Below are 5,841 nucleotides of genomic sequence, written 5' to 3'. Positions count from 1 at the left end.
AGAAGAAAAACCGTTTTACCGAAAGATGCTTAGACAACAACCGATACAACAACCGATGTTTCAACATGCCTAAAGTTTCCCACACCCATCCTTAAGGGCCAAACCTACATATTCAAGTTGCATCCGATCACAATTCATCTTTCCCACACCAAAAGAATAATCATTTGCCGCAATTGCACCTCGCTACCGAAACCTACCATACCGTAACCTAGCTCATAATGGCACTGACTGCTTTTGATATCACCCCAGGTATGGACTTGTTTTCCAATAACCAAACCCATATCTTATGTGATAAGAAAACAACTGAAATCCGTACAACTGATGGAAATACCATCCAAGCAGTTGGAGACAAAGAAAACAACTGAAATCCGTACAACTGATGGAAATACCATCCAAGCAGTTGGAGACAAAGATGTTGGTCTCGTTAGCCTAATCTCAATGATTAAAGCTAATAAATGTCTGCGTAAAAGATGCTTAGCATACATGAGAAAGGAACACAACGAAAAGAAATTAGAAGACGTACAAGTCGTCTCAAAATTTCCTGATGTATTCCCAGATGCATTTCCAGGAATACCACCGGAGCGTGAAGTCGAATTCAAGATAGATCTAGTACCAGGCACAACAACAATTACACAATCCCCATAAAGACTAGCTTTGACATAAATAAAATATATAAATAAAATATTTAAAGAAAGTGTTGGATGAGTTGCCAGAAAAAGAATTTGTTATAAAAAGATTTATTAGACCAAGTTCTTTATCATGACTCAAATTTGAATCGTTAAAGACACAATTCTAAAACTTTTTTGTTTGATGGTGTTATTACTTATGCCAAAATTGACTTGATCAATTACAAAAGAAAAGTTATTTCTTAATTTTATTACTTCAGACAAAATGGACTTGATCAATTTACAAAATCAAAAAGTTATCTTTTACTTTCTTTCCAATACAAATATACCAGTCAACTGAAATAATGTAAAGAACAATATACTTGACCTTAATTTCTTCTAAATGCATTTGTAGTTTACAACTTTGATGTATTAAAAGTAATATAAAACTAATTACTTTTTAAATACCGGCCTGTCTGGTTCCATCTTAATCTACCATCCTTTCCTCCGAGTTTCTTACTATTCACCATCCCAATTTTACTATTCAATTCTTCAATCATTTCCCAAAGGGTCTCAACCGATGGCTTTGTAGTCGAAAATAAGTGCGACAACTTCCCTTTACAACTCGTTAACCTGTCCAAATCCGAACTCAACTCAACCGAGTCGTTGAAACTCAGCAAGTTGACTCTTTCCTTGAACTCAATAACTCGGAGAAAAATCTCGCTAACCGTTGATAAATAATCGTTTGCTAGCAAGTCCATGATACAATGAAGCAACTTGTCGTTTTCGACTAACAGATTATCTGGGACTTTGCATATATGTTCGATCACTGACACCAACGTTGTGAAATCTCGTACCAAATCGAAGTTCATGTACGACGATATCGAGTCTTGTTTTTCCTTTTCATGCACAAAAGTTACAAACCCATTAATGTTTTTGGACGTGTAAAGGATGGTTTCTATGTAACATGCGTACCACCTGACCCACGCGGAGAGGACCCACGTGGCGGGTGACGCGCCGTCGCGGAAGTTTGATAGTTTGAAGTTGTTGCGGCCACCGGTGGCGGTGAAGACGGAGAGTTGGACGTTGAGGATGAAGGGGCCGCGTTTGATGATGTGGTGGATGGTGAAGAGGCACTTTAGGGCGACGTGTGAGTCGGTGGTGCGGTGGAGGCGGTTCATTAGGGAGTGGATTAGGGTGGAGGCGGTGGCGCGTGAGCTGTCACCGAGGGTTAGGAGGGTGGTGAGGTGATGGTTGGTTGGCGGTGTGGATGGTGAGTGGGAGGTGGCGCGGAGGACCGCGAGGTGGAGAGAGAGTGTTTTTGGTTTATTGAAAAGAGCGAGCTTTGATAGGGAGACTCTGTCTTTAACGATGCCTATAAAATCCCTCATGGTTGATTCATTGATGTTGCTATTGTGACAACCATGGATCACCCATTGATGAATTTAAAAGAGAGAGAGACAGTTGACTATATTGTGAACTTGGTAGGAAGATGATGTTTCAAGAAAGTTTTATTTATTTCAAAGAAAGCTAGCCACTACATTTAAATATTGGAATGCAAGTGTGTCAAATTGCTCCTACTTGCTATTTAAGGATTTTAATAACAAGATTGGTTGCAAATCTTTATTGAAATTTGAAAGACATAATAAAATAACGGCACACATTTAATCTACCATATGCATACCATCTACGTTATATAATGACATCTTTGTTGAATATTCGTTCGTATAAGACTGGTTTCGAGCTCGGGTTTGAAATTAAACGAGGCATCTCAGCTAAGGCTCTAGCTTGATTTTGAAGCTAAACGAGATTTAAATCGAGCCAACGAGCCGAGCCATGATCGAGCTGAGCCTAGGTCGAGCCGAGCTTGATTACAAAAATGAGCCAACTTAACTCAGAATGTTTCAAATCAAGTTTTTTTAGCTAGTTTTATTCGAGCTTTTATCGAGCGAGCCACGAGCCCGAGTTTCGAGCCTCGAGCTTTTTGAACAGCCCTAGTATAGACTGATAAGGATGTTTCTAAACACATCTATTATGTATACAAAGAGCTGGTAAACCTGATTAGATACTAAATTGTTCCATTAGGCCCAACAAAAGAATGTCTAACTTCTATAAATAAATATTCAATAAGTAAATTATATCTCTGAGCTAGTAATAATTTTTGTAAACTTGTTGCATATTATCAAGCCTATTGTGTGAAACTTACTAGCATGTCTCCCTGTCCGGCCTCGTCGATAACAAGTTTGTTGCTAGACAGGCCGCACTGAAGGATGATAACGAAAAGCTGCTAAGCATGAGACATGCTGTATGTGCTGAGAATTAAGACGTTTTCATTCATTTTGTAGTTGATACGTCTGCTTTCCTTACCCCCATAGCTATTGCTTTTCTAAAAAAATTTTAACAGGTCATACACAGTACCTTGTTGATGTCGAAGAACCATACGTTGGTTTACACTCGTTCAAAACAGTTAACAATTAACGTTCGATCATCTTTATCGACGATTGTATAGAATATTATTATAGTTAGGGTAAGAAAATATATAGGTGTACTAATTTATATAAGATTGTAGTGTGTAAATTAACCAGTTGCATTTATTATTATAGTTATATTATAACTTGTCAACTAAACACCAATTTGCCATTTTAATATTTTATTGATTTAAAACTAAACTCGTGACTTTATAGTTTATACATCCTATTTATTAGTCATGAATTCAACTGAAAATAATTATTAAAGTTAATATATACCTTAATTATGTAAACTATTATTTTTTTAACGGTCAACAAAGATAGGATGCCTAGGTACTCTATTCGGGGTTACCTAATGGAAAAAGGTCACCGTCGGCTAGCCCAACCCAGCTGTACGGAGCCCTTAAGTGCCTCTAAGTTATCTCCAGTTCCAGAGAAAATCCACTCGCTCGAAGGCCCACTAGTGGTAAAACCCAGACACATTCAGGATCGAACTAGAGATCACAAAAATCCAGTCTTCCTTCATTGAGTCACCCATGTCCCTCCAAAATGTTATAAGCAGTGTTGCAAACATCCCGACTGGGCACCGATTAATCGTTAGTCCCCACTTCACTGATTAATTTTGGGCTAGTCGGCCAATTAATCGGTTAACGGTCAAATCTGGCCAAAATCGACGATTTTTGAGAAGATTATGACCAAAATCAGTGGTTTTCGGCGAGATTCCGACCCAAATAAGCTATTTTCGGCGAGATTGCAGCAAAAACTAGCGGTTTCCAGCGAGATTCCAGCCAAATTTCTGGCCAAAGTATGTTTGTGTATGTATAAAACTGAAAATTACATATAAAAATGTGTGTGTATGTATAAAACTAAAAAATATACATTAAAGTTCGATCCGATTAATCCCGATTAATCTCGACTAATCCCAATTAATCGCTAGTCCCCACGCCACCGCCCGACCACCGATTAGCGATTTTTGCAGCACTGGTTATAAGTGAGGTTTGAACTTGGATCTCCATTAAAAAACCATGCTCTCTACCACTACACCACATTGGGAAGGACGTATGAAACTATTAAGTAATAGCCTCTGTTTAAATTTCCTAGAAATCTAAAACCAATATTTCTAACCCCATTTGTGTGGGAATGAAGTGAAGAAGCGTTCAAAATTCAGACTCATTCAAGAAGTAAGAACTCTATTAGCAAAATATGGGTCTATTATGTTCGACATTTACTCACTTTGCAAACTGAAGAGGTAGGTCCCAGCAGAGCCCAGTTGGACCCGCAAGACTCACCTTGAAGAGGAACGTCTGCGCAGAAACCAACTGGATCCGCAGGACCAACCATGCTCAGAGACGTGACGTCCTTACGCGCAGTACGCAAGCTGTTCCCGCAGGAAATGCCTCCCAATGGTGAAGGACTCCGCCTGTCCCCGCAGCCTCGGATACAAGCCATCAGGGAAGGCCACCCGCGCAGCAAGGCTACACGCACAAGGCACATAGCTCTCAATCAGTCAGTGTCACCTGAAGGAATGAGCAAAGCCGGGAACAATCCCGCACAAGGGAGGGAGGGGGAATACTCCCGCCCAAATAAGCCAGTCCGTACGATACGGGAAGATCTTCTGTACTGTACCTGATGAGGTATGGGCAAAAGATCTGACTAAAGATACGACAGCTTATTGACAACAGTATGGCGAGCAGCATGCTCCTGTACTGTATGTCACTATTAACCGCTGCCTACTCACCAACTCCTGTCATACCACGTGCATAGCCGGCAGTTGGTGGAAAAGGAATAGTACACAGCAGGCTTGGTCACTATCAGCCGCTGCCTACCCACCAACTACCAGCAGGGCACGTGCGTAGGCCACTGTTGGTGGAACAGGAACACTGTTGCAGCCGGCCACACTTCCTTGGAAACCTACCTTCGGCTATAAATACCACAAATGGTATGATCATCATATCTTATCTTGTATCATCATATTATACCTGATATCTGCTCTAGCAATCTCTTAATATACACTTATATTTAAAGAGCAATCTAGTCTGATTCTCACGCCGGAGGGTGGTCACAAGGAGGAACCCCCCCTTCTCAGTGACAAGCTCACGGTGTCTGTTTTGCAGGTTATCAGAAGAACCATCTTCTCTGGGTCTAACCCCTCGTGGGAAACATCTATCTAACCCCCAGGTTACCAGTAATCTGCCCGGGGTCCGGTTAGTGTTTCTTCATTGGCGCCATCCGTGCATAAAGCTAGAAATTCATTTTTCTCCAGTTTTTTCAAACTTCTAGAAAGATGGTTAAAGAAACTCCGGTAACCACAACCCCAGCTACTGGGGGGAATACCGGCAACACAGTTTTTACGAACACTACCCCGGCTACCCAAGCCGGGGCAAGTGAAGTAAATTTTACGAACACTACCCCAGTTACCCAAGCTGGGGCAAGTGCAGTAAATAATCGCTCACTGGGAATCACCGATACCCAGTTAGAGAAACGAACAAGACTCCCCCGCCAAACACTCGATGAAGTTAAGGCATGGGCGGAGGCACGTCAAAAGGAATTCCAAGCTGAGTTGGACGAACGCTTGCGTTCCGTCCAACAGGCTGACGAATTCGAAGAATACTTGGACGATGACTCGGAGTCCGACTCCGACGCGAACACTCGCCATAGGGCAAAAGGGAAGCGTAAGGAAACGGACTCCCAACCGAGAAGGCATTTTGGAGAAGCCTACAAACCAAAAAACACAGGTGGAAGTCCCGTGACTTCTCCAAAACATTCAG

The 5,841-nt window shown here is 41.4% G+C and overlaps 1 pseudogene; it reads right to left on the bottom strand.

Annotated features, from left to right (window-relative positions):
* Positions 1-1,054: 1,054 nt before the first annotated feature.
* LOC143612970 (putative clathrin assembly protein At4g40080 pseudogene) lies at positions 1,055-2,068 on the bottom strand (annotated as a pseudogene).
* Between the last annotated feature and the right edge of the window lie 3,773 nt (positions 2,069-5,841).

The sequence above is a fragment of the Bidens hawaiensis genome, unplaced genomic scaffold (assembly GCF_021521415.1).
Source record: "Bidens hawaiensis isolate Kalapana, Puna unplaced genomic scaffold, B.hawaiensis_p1.1 tig00036291_1, whole genome shotgun sequence".
In the NCBI taxonomy this organism is placed as follows: domain Eukaryota; kingdom Viridiplantae; phylum Streptophyta; class Magnoliopsida; order Asterales; family Asteraceae; genus Bidens; species Bidens hawaiensis.
The sequence above is the reverse complement of the archived record's forward strand: the minus strand, read 5'-3'. Positions and strand labels throughout refer to the sequence as shown.